This window comes from Arvicola amphibius, chromosome 5, assembly GCF_903992535.2.
Source record: "Arvicola amphibius chromosome 5, mArvAmp1.2, whole genome shotgun sequence".
NCBI lineage: Eukaryota > Metazoa > Chordata > Mammalia > Rodentia > Cricetidae > Arvicola > Arvicola amphibius.
The window spans coordinates 142,052,059-142,073,414 of record NC_052051.1 but is presented as its reverse complement, the minus strand read 5'-3'; the positions used below and the strand labels follow the sequence as shown (position 1 = coordinate 142,073,414).

Here is a 21,356-nt window from a genome sequence, read left to right as displayed (position 1 = left end):
ACGTACTGCTAACAAATCAAATCACTCCCTCAATAAACTGCAACTGATAAGGCACATTTGATAAGTGCCAACCTTAAAGGAAATTCTTGATGGGATTTTTTAAAAATTTTTTACTTATGTAAATTTTTTACACATGTATGAGTCTTTTGTCTGCCTGTGTGTCTGCGCACAATGTGTGTACCTGGTGCCCATGGAAGCCAGGAAAGGGTGTCAGATTCCCCTGGAACTGGAGTTATGGGTGGTTGTTGTAAGTTGCCACTGGGGGCTTGAAATCCAGCCAGGTCCTCAGGAACAGCAGCCAGTAGTCGTGACGGAAGAGCCATCACTACAGCCCCTTGGTGGGATTTTTATACTCGGTCCCTACCCACCTCCTTCCTTCTCTAAGGAAAAGGGGGTGTTCTGCAGAGATCACTAGAGATAAAGGCAGGAAAGGTGAGAGGATCCCCAGAGCTTCTCCCTGGAGCCAGGAACAGGCACCTTCACAGCGCCTCCTACTGGCAGTGTGAAGGAGTGCACACCAGTCCTCCATTACCCAGTTGGCTCTGCAGTTGAAGACTTGTGTGAGGTGTCCAGTTTCCCTGCACTGTGCTTGTCTCTTCTCTGCCTTTTATTTTAAATGATAGTGAATACTTTCCTTTAAAGTCAGTGATCTCTGCAAATGATTTAGATGGATGATATATTTAAAAGTGAAAAATATATTTCAAAGTGAAAAATCAGCATTTTTACTTATGTCCCTGCCCATGGTTATTTGTGGTTATTCTGAAAATGCTGTGACCTGAAAGGAATGCAAGGATCTTTTGTTGTCAGGCTGACTTTTTTTCAGTACTGATACCTGGAATGAACGTATGCACAGGGATTAAGAAACAGCATGGAGAGCAAAACCTAAACAGGACCATCACTAGCGTTGCCAGATGTCATCACTTGGTATGAAGTCGTACGCATAGCTCTTCACTTGCATTCACCTTACTGAACCCACAATTAGACGACAATCCCTCTGAAGGGAGACTTTTTTCTAAGAGATATCCTACAGGGCATCATTATTCTCAGTCTGACTCTGACACATACCTCTTCCCAAAATGGCTCAGAGAAGCTGAGATCTTATCCTGGGTAAAGAGAGCCTGGCCAGGATCTTATATGCCCAAGCCTGCATATCACTTAAAAGGGATTGTCCTTTAAGAAGTCTTGCCATAGTTTGAAGTTTAACATCTACTCACCTCCAGCTCACACCCTCCACGCACCATCGAAAGCTAAAAATATCCTATAATTGTGTCATTTCAAAAGTCAAAGACTGAAATAAATATAACCAAGTCTCAGTTGCACCTTGGTCAGGTGCCTCTTGGCTGAAATAAATCTCTGAAACGCATAAGCCAAGACCATCAACGTCAGAGGAACTGGTATCCTCTGAGAGTTAGTTAAGGACATTCTTTCTGATCAAGGACCAACATTTCAATCATATCCCAACTTACTAGATTCCCCCAGGATATGCTCACAGCCATCTTCCTCTGCCATAGACCTGTAAGCCCTTTCTTTTTGTTATTACTGGTAAACCAGAGCAGCAGAGAACTACAGTGAGCGGTTAATCACAAAGTACTGCTTTCACGTGGATTAACTAATTGTAGGAAGAGGAAAGCCATTACCTAAACAACCCCTTTTGTGGACAGTTCCGTCAATGTCTTATAATCGTGTTCTCATTGTCCTTCAGCTACTTAGTATAGGTCAAATGTGAAATTCATCCCCCAAAGGCTCAGGCATCAAAAATTTAGTTCACAGCTTGTGGCACTGTTTGGGACGCTGTGGACCAATGGGGAGGTCAAGCGGGTCACTTGGCCCAGTGGGTCACTGAGAGATAGCCTTGGCTAATACCCTGAATCAGGTTTCAGCTTCCCTTCTGTTTCCTGACCCCCTGACGTGGACACAAGCATCCTCTCGCTCCCACACTCTCAAGGTACTGTAAATTCCATCATGCCGGCATGGCCACAATGGTCTGTACCCTCTTAAACCATAAGCAGAAATAAATGTTGCATGCTACATGCTGCTTTTCAGGTCGTCCCTTGGGAGCCATGCAGCCTAGTCTCGGGTCAGTATATGAGTACCTGTCCAACAGGTTTCCCCAGGGAAAAGCACCTGTGGAAACACGCTCACTAGGCAAGGACCAGTAGTCCATGGGACAGCATAGGAATTTGCAAAATTCATACAGCTTGCCGGCTCTTTCTCTCTCATTGTTGATTCGTTGGGGGGGGGGTAGTTTTACTTTCTCAGTCACACATGCAACAGCTGTATCTTTCCCTGGAAATTCTGTTCTTTTTCAGATATTTTCCCTTAAGATTCAACACGGGGTTAAAGCTTCTCAAATCTCTTATCTGGAACTACTAACTGCAACTCCTAATCCTAGGAACTTTTCTGACTCAACAGAGATCGTTAGGTACATAAGAGAAAACAACACTCGGAGCAATGCAAAATGAGGGATGCCTAGATCCATCTTTACCATACATATAGGCACTTACATTGGTGGAAGCAGTATGGTGTCATGGAACGGGGAAAGAGTGCTTGTCAAAGTCTGTCTTTTATAGAGAAGTTGAGACATGGGACCCTCTTGCAGAAAAGGGAACTGCTAAAAGCATATCTTGCAGACGTGAAAGAATTGTCTGAGTCTGAATATTGTTGTCCTTAAAGCATGGGACCCATGTCTATTATTTTTTAACTTTGTAACCGCAAGTAGCTGTCAGCTGACATCGGTGCCGTGAGAGCAGGATGTGTCTGGCTGGATGTTTAGTTCAGCCTGCAAAAATGCTGAACTCTATGTCTAGAAAAAGGTTATATTGGGGGTAGGACAGTGTATTGGGGAAGCATAAAGGGGAACAATGGGGGCTTTCATAATAAATCACGATGTATTCCTTAAATTATAATGTATTTAAGGTCAAAAACAGAAGCCAATAATAAAGCTGTTCATGTAACCCTGGTAAGAAAAACACTGTTTAAGTAGAAATAAAGAGGACCTGCGCTATTCGGGGCCACTTAGTGCAACTCATTTGGTGGGTCAGAAACTTTCCTTGCGCTGAGACCCTTTCCCCATCTCAGGACCTGAACCTGAGCCAAGGCTAGACCTCGGCAGTAATTCAGCATGGTGACAAAAATATCACTGGAAATTGGTGCCAAGATGTGGCTGTTGTGATGAGCCTGACCATGTGGTTCACAGGCCACTGAAACTCATTTTTGGAGGAATCTGAAGCAGTATGGAGCTATGGAATAGAGAAGCTCTGGAAATCTGTAAAAGGAGTTTAGCAAGCGATTCTGGTGGAAATGGAGAAGCCCATAATATCAAAAACTGTATGCAGTGAAGGAAGGCCCAGCTCACAGAGTTTGGGGGGAACAGGACTCAATTGGGAGGTAGACTAGCACGCAGCAGGATTCTGCCTGTGTCCTGAGGATTTGAGTGATATAGAAGAGCAATGGACCAAATTTGTCCCGTAATAGAAATTTCAAGACAGCATATTCAGCATGCAGAACGATTGTAGCACAGAGCTGTGAGCCAAACTGACATGGGAGAATCGCCCAACAAGGAGCAGGTGGAGATAGAACTGTCTTTTGTGGGATGGAACATGAACTTAGCCTATAATACAGCACAGCAGGCGTGGCCAAAGGAGGCGTGATTGTTCAAGAGATCAGCACCGTTAAAGAAAACCCGTTCAGTTTGCACTGGGCAAACAAGAGTGGTATCTCGAAGGCGAGACCTCACCCAGGGTTGTACACATTTGCTTGAAAGTGGAATGCCTGGAAAAAAAAAAACAGTGTCTGCACAGTGTTCTATACGGGAGTCCCCGCCCCCCAACTGCCACCTAGGGAAATGTTTTCCCTAGCTCAGCCACAAGGGCACCTGACCACAGTCGTGATCCAAGGAGGCCAGTCTACATCTTGAGCTAGCGGTATAACCCAGTGCCATCGCCTACATAACTGCTGGCTTTACAGAAAGCTGCTAAAGTGAGTCAACACGTAGGAGAAGCATGCTTCCTGCACAGCACTGAGTGGCCTATGGATGGCGCTAAGAATGTTTAGCATGCATTGTAATGGAGACCTCAGGACACTGGAAATGCAAATACAAGGGATGTCAGATGCCTGCTAGAAATGCCGCAGGCACTGAGTGAGGTCAGCCCAGTAGACAGCCCATGTAAGATTCAGGCCAACAGCAGTACAGATGTAGCTGGACCACTGGAGCCCAGATGACGCCACTACAAACCCTGATGCCTGACTGTAGTGTTTGGTGTCTGCCCTAAGGTTTCAGTCTTTTTGATCCAATCATTCCCTTGCAGCATCCTGGGCATCCCTTTTGGGGTGGCAATGTTAACCCAGCAGCATTGGAAATGTACAACTTTCATAAATTTAAACTCATAAATCATTAGGAAAAATGCAAGTCAAAGCTGTAATGAGATAATAGTTTCTCTACATTACAATGACTTATCAAGAAACAAAATCCAGAAAGAAATTGAACAAGGAGTTGAAGAAATGTGTATATCCATGTTTATAGCAGCATTATTAATAGTGACCTAAAGGTGGAAATAATCCAAATGCCCATCAATGAGTGAATGAATTAATAAACTAATAAATGTAAAATAAAATATTGTTTAGTATGGAATATTCCTTTACACTGTGTGAATATATGTCATTGTGACTGGTTTAATAAAGAAACTGACTGGCCAATAGCTGGATAGGGTAAGGTTAGGCAGGAGAGATAGGCTAGGAGAATTCTGCAAAGAAGGGTGGAGTCAGAGGAGTTGCCAACAAGACCCAGAGGAAGCAGGATATGTACAAAATGAGGTAACAAGCTGTGAGCCACATACCAGCAAGTAAAGGAATGGAAATAGGTGAAGTTAAATTGTAAGAGTTAGCTAGTAACAAGTCTGAGCTATTGGTCAAGCATTTATAATATTAAGCCTCTCAGTGGTTATTTGAGAAGCGGCTGCTGAGACACAGTGGAACTTCAACAGTTCAACTAACTTACAAAGGAGGGACATTTTTATTCATGCTACCCTATGAATGAACACTGAAGACACCATGCTAACTAGCACAAGGTCATCACTAAGGAACAAATGGTGTGTGATTCCATTTACACGGTAGTCAAACCCAAAGACAGGGACTAGAGTGGCAGCTTCCGTGAGCTTGACTTCAGGACTTAGTGTTAATGTGTACAGAATTTCAGTGTGTAAACAAGGCAAGGCTCTAAAGATGGATGGTGGTGATGGCCATGCCAAAGAGCTGTAGCTTAATAAATCTGAAAACATAATTGTTTGTTTATACATATACACAGAGATTACCACACACACACAAAAAAACTAGCAGTGATTATGCTGCCTTGACACTGCATGGAGCTAAGTGATAGAATATCCATCACTTTTCTGTTGCTATGACAAAACACCATGACCAAAGCAACTTATAGAAGGCAGGGTTTATTTGGCCTTATGGGTTCAGAGAGATAAGAGTCCATCGCTGTTAAAGCCAAGAAGTGTGGTAGCCTGTAACAGCAAGCTGCAGGCTCACATATTAAACCACAAGCATGAAGCAGACTGGAGAGAGTGGAAATGATGTTGAGGCTTTGAAATCTCAAAGTCTACGGCACCACCCCAAACCAATGACATACTTCCTTCAGCAAGGCCACGCCACCTAAACTGCCCAAATATCGCCAACTGGGGACCAAGCAGTCAAATGCCCTAGACTATGGAGGGCATCTCATTTAATCTACTCAGACCAAGAATGTACAAGGCTCTGTGTTTCAGCCCCATCAACAACCTTTTAATTACTATTTTAATAAATAAAGAAATACATTTTGATCCATTACTTGAAAAAAATCATTAGTATATTGGGTACTGTACCTATTCTGGATTTATGTTTCTATGGTAATACTGTATCTTTACATACAATAAGGACACAAAGCATAATACATATACAAAGGAGAAAAAGATTTAAGATAATGTACTTTCCATATAAAGATGTTATTATCTCAACAAGTGAATGTATCCTCAAACTACAAAGGGAAGGAGTCCCTAAACTGTGATAAGTAAACTATCAAATGCCTCCGTCTCCCTTACCGTGGCAGACTGTCACTTGGCTCAAACTCCATATCCAATACTCAAACAATGCAAAAGGCAAAAATGCAATTCATTTTACAAACTTTCACAGACTGCTTTCCTCTCCTCTGCCCCACCCCACCTAGAAGCCACAAAGCCCTCCCCTAGTCTCACCTTCGCCTTCTTCACTGAAAGCCAAGTCAATGGTAAGTGCGCTAGGAGAGCTCTTTCACTGTACGCTCATTCTGAGTCTCCCACAAATGTACCCAGGTGAAAACAAAATGGGCAAGCAGAATTCCTGTATGGTTCACTGATGTGCCCTCCAAAAATCCTAAACTTTAGCAATTGAGCTTATTTTCTACTTACAGAGTAAAAACGCCAAGTCAGTCTCAGAAACGAATGTGCTCGTCGTAGGAATCCAAAGGCCGACAGCCTGGTCCAGTCTATTTCTCTTTTCACCATGACCTCATCTTGCCAGAGGAAACATATGTGCAGTAGTCACCTTTATACTCCCAGAAGCATCTGCAAACAAATCCACCTGCGCAGCATTCAATAAGGGCACAGCAGTGTTCATGGGTGAGGATTCTCTGTCAGTGTCAAGAGCAGCCGTTACTGCTTTTAGGTCTATTTCAAGCAGTCCAACAACTATAAACATGTGAACTAGACAGGATAAGAGAAAAATACCCCCTTCTCTTCCCTGTCTGTCTCTCCCTGTCTCCATCTCTGAGTGTATAACCAAAAAACCCTTAAACAAAGCCAGGGAAGAACATACGTTAGTATGGGAAAGGGGAAATGAGAAAGAGAAAAAAGAGAGGGAGGGAGGGAGGGAGGGAGGGAGAGAGGGAGGGAAGGAGGGAGGGAGGGAGGGAGGGAGGGAGGGAGGGAGGGAGGGAGGGAGGGAGGGAGGGAGGGAGGGAGGAAAACCAGCCAATGATCCGAAACCACCTGCCCTCACATAAGTTACAAAAAAGACAACAAATAGATCATGGATTCTATGTCAGAGTGGAGAGAGAGAGAGGACAGAAGAGAGAGAGGACAGAAGAGAGAAAGGACAGAAGAGAGAGAGGACAGAAGAGAGAGAGGACAGAAGAGAGAGAGGACAGAAGAGAGAAAGGACAGAAGAGAGAGAGGACAGAAGAGAGAGAGGAGAGAAGAGAGAGGGGACAGAAGAGAGAGGGGACTGGGCAGAAAGTGGGAAAAGCAAGGAGATAAGGCCAATAGAAGGGAGAATAAAGAAAACCAGGCTTTTGAAATATATTCACCTATTATTTGAGAATATCCTTAATGTGTACAATGGACTTAAGTTATTGTTTTTACCAAATGACAGTTTAAAACTGTTCTGTTATTCTGACTTGCCAACTAGACCCATCAATGGCCATGACAAATTATCAACATCAAAGCTCCTTTGACCAAATAGCTCATCTTTACTGTGGCCAGCACTAAAGAAACAGCATGGAGTGGTGAGAGTTATAGCTCCTGCACTGCTCAGTCCCACTCTGTGTTTTTGATAGATGACAAGACCAAGTCACCCAATCTTTATGGAACCACTTTCACCATCTTAAAAAAAAAAAAATGGACACGTAGAGAACCTCTTCCTTCTCTGCATAATGAAGCAAAAGCCAGATTACAACGAAAAGGTTCCATGGAATTTTCAAACTCAGTTTTCCATGAACTGCAAGTCCTATTACTGATAGGATTCAAAATATCTAGAAGAACTGCCGGGGGCCCTGAAACTTGAAAGAAACTGCATAGGGAAATAAAGAGATGGGGACCAAACCACCGGCAGGACACATACTTGCGGACACATTCCAAGGATACAACTAAGCTAGGGTGAGCAGAGTTGGTGGCAGTGGCCTCTAAGACCTACATAGTTTCAAGGACTACAAAGAGAACAATCTTTTCCAAAGACTCAGAAGAACCAGACTTGCAGGAAACATCCCTCTTGTTAATGCCGGGGCAGGCAGGCCTAGGCTGGAAAGGCTGGAAAGCCACCCTGGAATCTCTCCTTATCACATGACCTCTTGAAAAGGACAGTAGACAATGACAGAGAAGGACACTCGACATCAACCTCTAGCCTCCACACATACGTGCACATGCCCCTGCCCATACACATATGAACACATACACACACATATAAATGAGAAAAATATTTTTTTACAAACATATTCTATGAGGAACTGCCAGGGCATGCTAATCTTCCAGAGGACCTGGGTTCAGATCCCAGCACCCACATCAGGCAACTCCCAACCACCTATAACTCCAGTCCCTAGGGCCCTGACACCATCTTCTGGCCTCCGAGGGCACCAAGCATACACATGGTACATACAAACCCAACAAAGCACATATGCATAAGCACAAAGAAATAAATCTTAAGAATAAAGTTATCCTACAAAACTAAATGTGAAAGAAAAAAATCTGGCCAAAAAAAAAAAAAAAAAACAGACAAAAAACACTCCCTATCACACTACCGTGAGATCAAAGTCATAAACAAATAATGTGGCATGAATTTTAGAAATTCCAGAGGCAACTCAGGGGGGAGTGAAGCAAAAGAGAAGGGGTGGGCAGAGGATGGGAGGGAGCAAAGAGGACCAGATCGGAGAGAGAAAGACTAATGAGACCAAGCATAAATATAAGACCCAGGGTAAAATTGTTAAGTGAGGGAAAAAAACAAAACATGGACTAGAAAAAGAAAAGAGATTTTAGACGCATAAATGTCACAGAAGAAAAAAGATGGATTCTAAACGGAATAGATATATAGGAAACAAAAGAATGGTGGGAAATGTTAAGAATAAAGAAAGGGCACTGAACTAAGCTAGAAAGAATGATTGATCATGTCTCTACCCAGCATCTCACATGTTCTAGGGACATACTCTACTACCAAGGCATAACCCTAGGCACCACCCCCGAGTCATACATGCTAGAGAACAGTAAATGTGATTGAACATATATATATATATATATATATATATATATATATATATATATATATATATATAACTGTGATCCCTAAAAGGTAGCAGTGAACAATGAAAAGAAAAACTATTTAAGTCTACTATTGAAGAATCACTTCTTGAAAGAGGACAAATCCACAAATGAGAAGAATACTGGAATCCTACATGTGCCTGACCCAAAGCACCCAAGCATGTCCTAGTAAAATTGAGCTCGTGAACTTGCCATTTCTTCCCTTTGGTAACAGAGATCAAACCCAAGGTTTCATGAATGCTAAGGCAAGCACTCTACCACCAAGCTACAGCACTAAGTCCTCTTTGTAGAACCTTTTGACTTGGAGATAGCATCTCACTGAATTGCCCAGGCTAGCCTTGAACTCACTCTGTAGCCCAGGCATGCCTCAAAAATGTAACGTTTCTGCCTCAGCCTATAAAATGGATGGGATTATAGGTCAATATCACCACTAAATAGGACTTAAAATATGAAGAGCAACTCCTGAAGCATCTGGGTAAAAAGAAAAGGAAATTAAAAGTGACCTGTAAGAGGAAAATGTGTTAAAGCAGGCTTTATATTTCCTTGTAATATTCTATACCTTAACTCACTAGAATATTTCTTCATTAATACTTGAGCAAACTGGGAGCCCAAGATTTCATCTAAAACTTCCTCCAAGTATAGAGACAACTGTCAAGATGTTAGTACAGATGCTCAGGGACTCTTTAAGTCGGTGACTTAAAGAGCAGAGCAGAGAGGCTGTGGACCAGTGCCAGCAGTTAAGTTCTTGAGTTCTAGTCTTTGGTGAAAGCTCTCTTGGCTAAATTTAACTCTTTCCACCTGCTGATTAAGCCCTAACAGGAATCCTAGAGTATTTGCTGGGCCTTGTACTTTAATTTTGTATCCCAAATCCTTGGCACTGCCAACTTAAGTTCCTTTCCTCTGACAAATAACTTTTTTTATATCTTAAAACTGAGCTCAATATAACAGTGTACTCATGATTAAAACCAAGTTTTGTCTCCCAACGTAACATTCTACCAAAAGCTCTATACATGGTTCCAGGTTTTCAGAAGTTACTTTCTATCTGGTTTCTTTGTTTATATACTCTTTCCAAGTCCCTTAAGAGCCAGCAAATACCTAAAGAGTAAAATATCCCAGAAAGTTAAGTTCCATTGCTGTGTTTCTCTTGTCAAGATCCTGGTCCCTCAAGTACTCAACACAATGTTTTTCTCTTAGCTTTATCTGGCTTTGCTAATTTGCTTTGTAGAAATATTAGTGTATAAAGTATTCTACTCTAGTTAAAAGCAGAAATACTTTTATGGCGAATTGAATTATTACAGCTTTCATCTCTGAGGACTCTCTTCTACCCATACGACTTCTTTCTTCTTAGAAGCTACTCTAAAAGCCCTTAAAGGCACTTAGTTAAATAGCAGCTGATATAACAGCCCAGATAAGCAGCATTCCATTATCCCAAATATCCGCCAGATTCTTCCCACATGGTCCATCCACATCCATGTCCTTATGATTTCCTGGACTTTGATCCACTTACATTTGGCAACTCCCACTCCTGAGTTCCTCGGTGCATGGCTTGCCTTTCCTGTACAGGAAAGCTCTCTCCCTAAAACCTACCTGTTCCACATTCCCAGTCACCCCAGACAACCTGGCAAAGCCATCTACACCATCAGACCTACTCAATAGCAGGTCGGTGTGTGTATCCCAAGTTTCCAGGGTCTCTTTCACTTCCCCAACTCTCATCTTTAAAGTCTAACAATAAGCAGAACCTCACTTCCAGAGGAGAGAAACCAAGTACTCAAGTGTATTCAAGTGTATTCCTAAAGTAAGCTAAGCTTTCCTCGTTCGCTCTCTAACGATTCTAGAAGATGTGGCAAAATAAACCATTGCCTACATAGGGTTGCTGTTTTGAAGATTAATCACACTGATATATACATCTCAGTGGTTCTTCTGTATCCTCTTCCAGCTCCGGGGTTACCTTGCTTCCTCCACTGCCCAGTCATGAAGAATTAAAACAAACATTAATCAACTGTCTTAATTAGGGTTTCTATTGCTGCGATGAAACACCATGATTGGAAGCAAGTTGGGCAGGAAAGGGTTTATTTAGCTTATACTTCCAGATAATAGTTCATTACTGAAGGGAGTCAGGGTAGGAACTCAAACAGGACTAGAACCTGGAAGCAGGAGCTGATGCCGAGGCTACGGAGGTATGCTGCTTATTGGCTTGCTCATCAAGGCTTGCTCATCAAAGCTTGCTCATCAAGGCTTGCTCACCCTTTCTTTCTTATACGACCCAGGACCACCATCCCAGGGATGGAACCACCCACAATGGTCTGCCCACCCTCCAATCGATCACTAAGAAGATACCCCACAGGCTTGCCTACAGCCTGATTTTATTTCCTCAGCTGAGGCTCCTTCCTCTCTGACGACTCTACTTGTATCAAGTTGATATAAAACTAGCCAGCACATCAATGTACTATGTAAAAGAAACACCAAATGGTTTTACTGTTAACTGTAAACAGTTAAAAAAGACATGAAATCTTTCCCTCAGAAAATGGGATGCAAGACATGCAAGCTACAAAGGTGGTGGCTACATCCTGTTTTGGTCTGCCAGAGTCTCCAGGGACTAAAAGCTATCAGAAGAGGTGAGCAATGCCCAGCCATTCTAATCCCAACAGCAAAATAAAATAAGGAATTTTATAAAGCAGGAGAGAAAGTCCAGAGTACATCCTAGAGGGACCGGCTCAGTTTGGAATGTTCCCTAATCCCAGTAAGAGAGATGAGATGCCTAAGGCAGAGTGCTGTGGGAGCCAGAGGGGAAAATCTGTACTGCACATTCATCCAGGCAAGCAGCAGTGCAGCAAAAGGAGATGCCTGGAAAATCCTCTCGTCAGTGCTAGGCATTCAGGGCTTGGAGCAACCCTGAGGGTCCATTCCCAAAAGACCACTGATAGTTCTGGCTGGGGTTTCTGAAGCTTAATGGTAGACTGCTTGCCTAGCATGCATGAGGTCCTAGGTTCAATTCCTAGTACTGAGAGAGGATCCCCTGCTGTGTCAATGGCTCAGTATCCCAAGACCTTCTATGAGGAAGGATACTCAGAATAAGTGTCAAAGACATATCCAAGAAGAATACTAGATTGTGAGAAAGTTAAGTTTGAATAGGAACAGTATGAAGGAAGAAAAACCTGGTAGGAGGCAGAGTCTGCCTGAGAACTTTCACACAGCCGTGCACACTGGACAGTGGGAAGCACCACATGACAGAGTGGCCAGCATGCACAACTCGTCTCCTGAAGGACTGCCCAAAGATGTTACTGATATCTGAGACTCCAGATATGAAGAACTGCCCACTGACCAGACCACAACTATTTCAATCTCCCAAAGGAAGATCCGGAGGGAAGAACAGAACTGCCCTGATTCAGGGAGCCATTATGGGGCTAGCAAGAAACATGGCACTAGAGAAATTCCCAAAAATCCACAAGGATGACCCCAGCTAAGACCCTAAGCAATAGAGAGGGTGCCCGAACTGGCCTTGCCCTGTAGTCAGATTGATGAATATCTTAAATGTCACCATAAAACCTTCATCTATCAACTGATGGAAACAGAGGCAGAGACCCACAGTGGAGCACTGGACTGAGCTCCCAAAGTCCAGTTGAAGAGTGGGAAGATTGAGAATATGAGCAAAAAGGTCAAGACCATGATGGGGATACCCAATGAAACAGTTTACCTGAGCTAATGGGAGTTCACCAGCTCTAGTCAGATGGGAAGGAACCAGCATAGGACCAAACTACCCTCTGGATGTGGGTGACAGTTGTACGGCTAGAGCAGACTGCGGGGCCACTGGCAATGGCACCAGGATTTATCCCTACTGCTTGTACTGGCTTTTTAGGAACACATTTTCTTTGGATGGATACCTTACTCTGCCAAAATATAGTAGGGAGGGCCTTGGACCTTCCCCAAAGCAATGTGCCTTACCCTCTCTGAGGAGTGGATGAGGGGAGGGGTGAAGTGGGGGGAAGATGGAGGGAATGGGAGGAGGGGAAGGATTGGGAACTGGGATTAGTATGTAAAATGAAAAAAGATAGTTTGCTTTCTTTTAAGAAAAAAATAAAATTTTTTTAAAAAAAGAACAGAACTGCCCACCACAAAAGGACTTCCTGGGTTGAGGTAGGTGTCTCAACCTTCCTGCTGCTATGGCAAAACACCATGACAACTTATAAAGGAAAGAACTTAACTGGACTTACAGTCCCAGAGGGCTAGAACTTATGATGACGTAGCCAAGCATGGGGGTAAAGGCTGGAGAAGCAGCTAAGAGCTCACATCTTGCTCCACAAGCAGGAGGCAGAGGGAGGCACACTGGGAAAGGCATGAGTCTTTTGAAACCAAAACAATCCACACCCCACCCCTGACACACCAACCCACACCTCCTAATCCTTCCCAAACAATTCCACAAAGTGCAGACTGAGTATCCAAATACACGAGCCCATGGGGGCAATTCTCGATCAAGCCACCACAACAAGCTTCTGAAAGCAAAGCAGGGACTGCCAGAGACTTGAGTCTGAATCCGGTTACCAGCCCAGATGGTACTCACATGCCATGTGCCCATCCAGCTCTGTCTTCCCCTCACATCTATTATTCCCTCAGCTTAGCAGGCCATTCGGTTCTGTTCAATCCATCCTTCCTTCCTTCCCTCCTTCCTCCCCATCTCCCTCCTCTCTCAGTTCACCCTCCTCTCCTCACATTTTCCTCTCCAAAAGAGCATCCATTAGCCTAGTTGTTGGGTCTCTGTCACTTAGCCTTCTAGACAGCTCATTATTTGACCAATTTTTTTTTTATTTTTTATTTTTTTATTTTGTTTTTTCAAAACAGGGTTTCTCTGTAGCGTTGGTGCCTGTCCTGGAACTAGCTCTTATAGGCCAGGCTGGCCTGGAACTCAGAGATTCGCCTGGCTCTGCCTCCCCAGTACTGGGATTAAAAGCCTGCACCACTACCACCGGGCTCTGACCACTTTTCTTAACTCTCTGCGTTTCACCTGCAGTCCAAAATGCCTCCCTCCCCACCTTCAGTCCCTCCTATTACCCTAATATTGACATCCCTCTCAAGTCTCAACACAGAAAAACAAAACAATGTAAATACCAAAGTAACGTGTCTTCTCTGGAGATACAAATCTCATAGTAATGTCCCCAATGCGGATGAACTGGAAGAAATTCCAGACGAATGGCTAGTTGTCCATGGCTTGTTCAGCCTCCTTTTTCACACAACCCAAGACTACCTGTCCTGAGACACCATGCCCCACAGTGGACAGGGCCCTCCCACATCAACCATTAATCAAAAAAAAAAAAATGATGCCCCCAGAGACTTGCCTACAGGTAAATCTGCTGGAGACCATTCCTCAGGAGGTTTCTTCCTGGTGACTCTAGTGTCAAGGTGACAAAGACTAACCAGCACAACAATAAAATAATGCTACCTTTACTCCCCTTCTTTTCTGGCTCCAAAAACTCTTCTTGCCAATCAAAAAAAAAATGACAAAGAAAAAAAAAAGTCCACACATTTCCTTGGCAACGCTCACTATGCTACGTTTGCATGAGGGAGAAACAGGTGCATGTTTTGTGGATAATAAGGGGAAAAGCAGAAACCGTCATTTTCCTCAAAGTCCTTCAGACTGGGAGGTGAAGGAAAACAGTTGAGACAATTAAGAAGCTATGCATCAATGGCTGGGAGCTGGGTGCTAATCTTCCCATTGGAATACACTATATATATATAAAAGCACAATATTCTTGAAAGAGAGCCTGTGGGGGGGGGGGCAAGTTCTAAAGTTCTGGACACTGGTGTTTTCCCACTGGGGAAAGTGGGTTCACCCCAGAGATTGAAGTGGCCTGACCTTGTAGTCCTTCGCAACAGTTAGAATCCTGACAGAGCATATCTGAACCATCTGAGGCCCTGTTCCCTCTGCCTTCTGCACCTGACTCTCCTTTGGGAGAATGCACCCTGCTGTGAGCTAACCGACTTTGGAGATGCAATCTGTTTCTTACACATTCTGAAGTAGAGAATAGTGGCCTTTACCTTCTGCTGTGTGACTAAACTACTCTAGTATTCTAATCCAAGCAGGTCATTTTAGTACTATCTTTTATAAAATCTAAATGGGTCAGGAAACCTCAGATGATCTATAATGGAACTGAGGAGGCTGCTCCTGGAGATTTTATAGTTACATAATTCCGAATCTTTAAGTATCTCGTTCACATCATTGTGATATAATTTTCATGGAATATTTAAATTTTAACTCCCTTTTTGATAATTTTTGGCATTTTAGATTTATTTGTGTGTGTTTGGTTATGAGAAAACACTCAGCTAGATTTAGGCAAGAGTCCCTATTAGCACGTCCCACTCGGAACTCACTGGCTCAAGACTCTAGTGCCTCAGTCTCCCCAGTAAGAACACAGACATGCACCACAATGGCTAGCCTGTGCGTTTTGAAAGGAAAAAAAAGTTTCTCTTATGATTTTTATGAGTACAAACTGTTCCTAATGGGATTTTTGTCTCCCAGATGAGCCAAGAAAACAACTGAATGATCCCAGAGAATTCTACAAAGCAACCTGAAAATAATAGACTTCTTCCAGTCCTGAAATTTATGGAAATTATTTTCTCCACATCTGGGCAAATTCACCACATTCCCTAAAAAGAACAGCGAAACTCCAATGGCATCACCGGTGGTTATGGTGCCCAAGGTGCACCCCTGTGAAATGGATCCCTGTGAGACCTCCCCATAACAACCAGCTTGACGGAAACGTCACTCTGTTGGGGGCAGTCGGAGACTTAGCACTGGGTTAAGTGTTATCTCTGCTAGTTCAGATGAGCAATGTCACTGCAGTAGACTAAACAGTCCCTCAGCCTGGTGAAAGCCAAAACTTGAGAGCTATTAGAGCTATTTGTCACAGACCCGCACCTCCAGGGCTGCCATCAGGACACAGGTTACCCTCTCGTGTGAAGAATGAACACTGGGGGCCCTGTGTGGGTCACATGTGGCTGTGTTGATGATCTATGGACCTCCAAAACATTGGGGGGGCCTGTGTGGGTCACATGTGGCTGTGTTGATTATCTATGGACCTCCAGAACATTGTGGGGGGGGGGGCTGTGTGGGTCACATGTGGCTGTGTTGATGATCTATGGACCTCCAGAACACTGGGGGCCCTGTGTGGGTCACATGTGGCTGTGTTGCTCTAAACTATCCAAGATTCAAGTCTGTTCCTTTGTGACTCTGTAAAGACGAAGTGGGATCATATTTCTATGTCTGTCCCATCCATTATATGCTCTGGAATACAAGAACGATCCAGTAAACCCTGGTTGATTCAACAGTTCAATAGAAGGACGAATGAACCTATTTGGAATATAAGATAAGTAAAGTCCTATCAATCCTATGTCTTCTCCAGCAACAGTCATAGCTTCTAATTTTTTCTCCCTTGGAGAGAGAGAAGTAACATTCTCCCAGTTGTTTAGAGGAGCGAACTGAGGTGTTTTTTTTTAATTCTTTTAGATTCCTTTTATGGAATAACCTGTTTTATTAGTTTAGAGTTACAGTATCTAATGAGTGTATTTGATATCCTCTGTTCCCAATGGAAGTGGTAGATAATTAATACTTCAGCCACTTACTACAAAGCACAATATACTTCTAGTAGTTTAACAGATTCCTCTGTAGACTAGCTAGGCTTTTTCTGTCTGCATTGCTAGGGTGTGTGTATGCACGTGTTCATCTTTCCATGTCCAGTGTCCAGCTAGGACTCAGCTGCTCTAGCAGGGACATGGGGAACCCGCGTGAAAAGGATTTTGCATGTCAAAGTTGAACGAATAGCTGTAGTCTGCCAGGTCATTAGATACCTTGTTCTTTGACAAACCAGTGAACATAGGAACTATGACTTTAAGAAAAACTGGCTAGTGCTGGTCTTGGTGGCATGTGCCTTTAATCCTAGCACTTGGGAAGTAGAGACAGCGGTATCTCTGAGTTTGAGACCAGCCTGGTCCTCGTGTAGGGCACGTGTCTTTAATCCTATCACTCAGGGGAGGCAGAGTTCAAGGCCAGCTTGGTAGCCATCGCAAATTCCAGAATAACCAGAGTTACATAGTGAGAGTCTGTCTCAAAAAAGTATTCCAAACCTGTAGAATATTTTCTCTGTCCCTGCCCCCAGTCAACCAGCAGCACTGACTGTGGAAAGCCTTTGTCTAGAAAGACGGCAAGTGGTCAGGTGACTCAGGGGTCAACTCAAATTGCTAAGCACAAGCTTCCAGTTCTAACCCAAGATGGGATCCTTTTCCTTAGCTATAACTCCTTCAGAATTGTAGCAGTCGGCAGTATGGTTTCCTGAGCCAAATCCTTTCCTGTAGCAGATCACTACTACAGATAAAGTATAGACAAAGCATTCTGGTCTGAGCACTTTTAGAGTTTCCCTGCAGCAACAGGGCTCCATGTTTAAGGTTTCCTCAAAGACAACATGAACACAAATCTTCTCTCAGTTATTACACCCTGACCATCTAAACCATTTGAGGTATAGTCTGAGAAAGTAAGGTAGGTGATATATCATAAGCTGTTTCTGGGCTTCTGTGAGCACAACTGGTTTTGACAAAAACTTTCTATGCTTTGCGGTAAGATTCTAGCATCTTTCTCCTTCAGCAGCTACATGGCATCTCCAGGAACGGAATTTTAAAACTTGACCATGACCACAAAATGCTAAGAGGCAACCTTTGGATAACAGTATGGTGATTTCTCAGAAAATTAGGAAACAGCCTTCCTCAAGACCCAGCAATACTACTTTTGGGTATATACCCAAAGGATGCTCAATCATACCACAAGGACATGTGCTCAACTATGTTCACAGCAGCATTGTTTGTCATAGCCAAAACCTGGAAACAACCTAAATGCCCCTTGACCAAAGAATGGATAAGGAAAATGTGGTACATTTACACAATGGAGTACTACACAGCAGAAAAAAAAACATTTTGAAATTTGCAGGTAAATGGATGGATCTAGAAAACATCATATTGAGTGAGGTAACCCAGACCAGAAAGACAAACATCACATGCACTCACTCATAAGTGGTTTTTAAACATAAAGCAAAGAAAACCAGCCTACAATTCACAATCCCAGAGAACCTAGACAACAATGAGGACCCTAAGAGAGACATACATGGATCTAATCTACATGGGAAGCAGAAAAAGAGAAGATATTTTGAGTAAATTGGGAGCATGGGACCATGGAAGAGGGGTGAAGAGGAGTGGAGAGGAAGGGAGGGGAGCAGAGAAAAATAAAATAATAATAAATAATTAATAGCTCAATAAAATCAATTAAAAAAATTCTAAGAGGAGAAATTCTAAGGGGCAGAACTGCTTCCAGAACCTATACCTTTCCAACATAAAAAATCATTTCTTTGATGGAAGTCTAACTCTGCAAAATCTTCTAAATAAAAATTAAAAAAAGAAAAGAAAATTTGTTCAAATCAAAGTTAAAAAAATTTTTTTTGACTATGTACAACAGATGACATAGACCAAAACATGCCAAGCCAAGCTGAACTGAAGAGCAAGCCCATCTGGAAGCAGCTATTCCAGAAGGAAAGAGCAAATGAAGCTCAGAAACCTCACACTGGGAGAGGAGGAAGGAAGGTCGAGGAGGAAGGAGAGGTCTGAGCCAGCCAGCTAAGATGGGCCCGCCACGCCTCTTCAGGGAGAACCTGCAAGCCTGCTGCTCTGCAGGTTCCCACTGTCCCACAGCAGTGCCCCTGCCCTCCTGCGCCACACTGTACCGGAGAGTCCCAGGACACAGGCTGCCTGTTCGCACCTTCGGGTACCGCCACACCGAATGCTTTTTTACTCCGTCTGAAAGGACACTCAAGTAGCACTACCAGTATCAGGGTCTCTCCTTTCTGTCTTTTTTGTCCTAAGTTGCTTTTTAATGCTTTAATAAAACACCATAGGCGAAGCGACATGGAGACAAAGAGGTTTGTTTGACTTGCATGTAACCGTCCATCACCAAGGGAAATCAGGACCGGCACCTGGCTGGAGGCAGGAACTGAAACAGAGGCCATGGAGGAACGCTGCTTACCTGCCTGCAATGGGCTTTCTTTTAGAACCCAGGAGCACCAAGCCCTTCGGTGGCACCACCACCAGTGGGCTGGGCCCTCACCAGTCATTAATGAAGAAAATGCCCCCTAGGACTTCTCTATAGACCAGTCTGATGGAGGTACTTTCTCAGTCAAGGATCCCTGATGTCTCCCTAGCTTGTGTCAAGTCAACATGACCTAACCAACACAGTTCCCATTCTCAGAGAGGAGACTCGGAGTCTTCAGATCACAGATTCTACCATCTCACCGTTCAGCTAGCTCTGTGTTGTGCTGGTGCCTGGTTAAAGGGTTGCATTGCGCTATCAACTGCTTTAAGCTCCGTGATGTAACAAACTGAAGAAGTTAGATGCTGTGGAATGAAGGCCACATGGCTTCAGTCACCAGGGGACAATGCCTACCCTGTGCACTGCCATCCTGCCTTACCCCACCCCACCCCACCTTACCCCACCCCAAAGCTCATTCTCAGATTACCTGGTAACTCTCGAGAAAAAAAAAAATCTTAAAATTTCACTGGGGAAAAGACACACAAACTGCACACGATGAAGGAGGGAATCAGGAAGAGAGGGAAGAGGAAGAACCAGAAGTTGACAGACCATGGGTTTAGCCTTGACGCATGTGTAACTGGCAACTAAGTAAGAAAATTTTCTCTGTACACAGAATTCAACTGTGCACACCACTTATCTTTGAGCGGAATCCAAGGCTTCCCTTACGTTCCTTCAGTTACTTGGTCTTTGTATTTGCTTAAAAGACTTACAGCTAAAACAGCTACCTGCCTACAGACAAATGATGCGGGAGATTTGAAATAACCAAAAATAGTCCTTTTAGAATAAATCAGTTTTAATAAAAGAAGAAAGAGGGGCACACTTACAAAGCCAAAGCTCCAACGAAGCAGAGAGTCAAGCGGGGGGGGGGGGTGGGGGGGGGGAGGGGGCGGCGTCTCTCCCCAACCTGGTTCTTTTTAAAGGTACCTTTCTCCCCTGGGGCAGCCACGCCCCTGAACGCAGGGATTGGGCCAGCTGCCCCAACAGACAAGCACCTCATCAAGATGGTGCTGCCACAGCTTACAATAATACCTAGTGAGAATAGGTAAAAGAACAGTCTTCAACACATCTCTTTTCATAAGGGCAGGTAGCACTTTGCTGTGAGAAATACCTGTGTGGATCACTTGGCACGGGTCTCAGACCACACTCTAAGTCTAAGACCCAAGTCATGAAAAACGCTTCCTAAGACGGCAAGCACAGCTGGTGTCTCATTCAGTAATCAGCATTGGCTTAAAGGCTTTTTAGGCTAAACCTAATTTCCTAAAAATCTCTAAGAAAGATCATTTTCCATTTTGAAAGAAAAGACATTACTCCTTAAGTTCATCAACATCTTTAGTGTGTAATCATCAACACCTTTAATACATAAATTACTAGGCATACTGCAACTGCCCAGGCATGGTGGCACATGACTTTACTCCCAGCACTCAGGAAGCAGAGGCAGATGGGTCTCTGAGTTTGAGGTCAGTCTGGTCTACAGAGTTCCAGGCCAGTCGGGGCTGCAAAGTGAGACCCTGTGCCCTGAGAGTGCTGGAAAAACCCTAGAGAGGACAGCTTCACAATATCAGCCAAACTGTACAAACATCTACTCTGGACTTAACAACTCCAATTCTGCAGCTTTATTCTAAAGCTATACTTGCATATTTGTGACTTGAAATTAACTGAAACAAGGTATGCAATGAGTCTTATTTAATTCTAAAAATCAAAATTTGTAAACAAACCAAATTTTCATCTGCAGAGGACTGGCTTATTCAGTTATGGACATACAGCAAATGGGAGGGGGAGAAGAGCAGCTGGGCAGATGTGCTAGCTACTTTTCTGCTGCTCTGATAAAACCCTATGATCAGGGTAACCTACGGAAGCACAATTTTATTTTACTTATTTATCAGTTCCAGAGAGCCTGCCATGGCACGGAGGCACAGCAGGCATGAAAGAAGGAAGAGAAAGCAGGCAGTTTACATGCAAGCCAGCAGCATACGGAGCAAACTGGATGCAGGGTGAGGCTGTCCATTAGGTCTCAAAGCCCGCCCCAAATGCCATACTTCCTACAGCCAGGCTGCACCACCTAAACCTCCCCAAACAGTGCCACCAACTGGACACCAAGTGATCAGACATCCTCACTTACTGGGGATGCTGCTTATTCAAACTACCACAAGAAGCAAGGGAACCTTCTGGTGTGTTAAACACAGAAGAGTCTCCAAAAC

At 43.7% G+C, this 21,356-nt stretch overlaps 1 protein-coding gene across 5 annotated transcripts in view; it reads right to left on the bottom strand.

The window, feature by feature from the left end:
- Ldlrad4 (low density lipoprotein receptor class A domain containing 4) overlaps window positions 1-21,356 on the bottom strand; it is a 334,133-nt gene that overhangs the window by 231,146 nt on the left and 81,631 nt on the right. Inside the window, exon 1 of one of the 5 annotated variants that reach the window (XM_038329207.1) lies at window positions 6,426-6,506. The exons of the other annotated variants lie outside the window; for them this stretch is intronic. The gene's annotated coding sequence lies outside the window, so the exon portion shown is untranslated. Of the gene's footprint in view, window positions 1-6,425; window positions 6,507-21,356 lie in introns of those variants that run through there. 5 annotated transcript variants of the gene reach the window in all.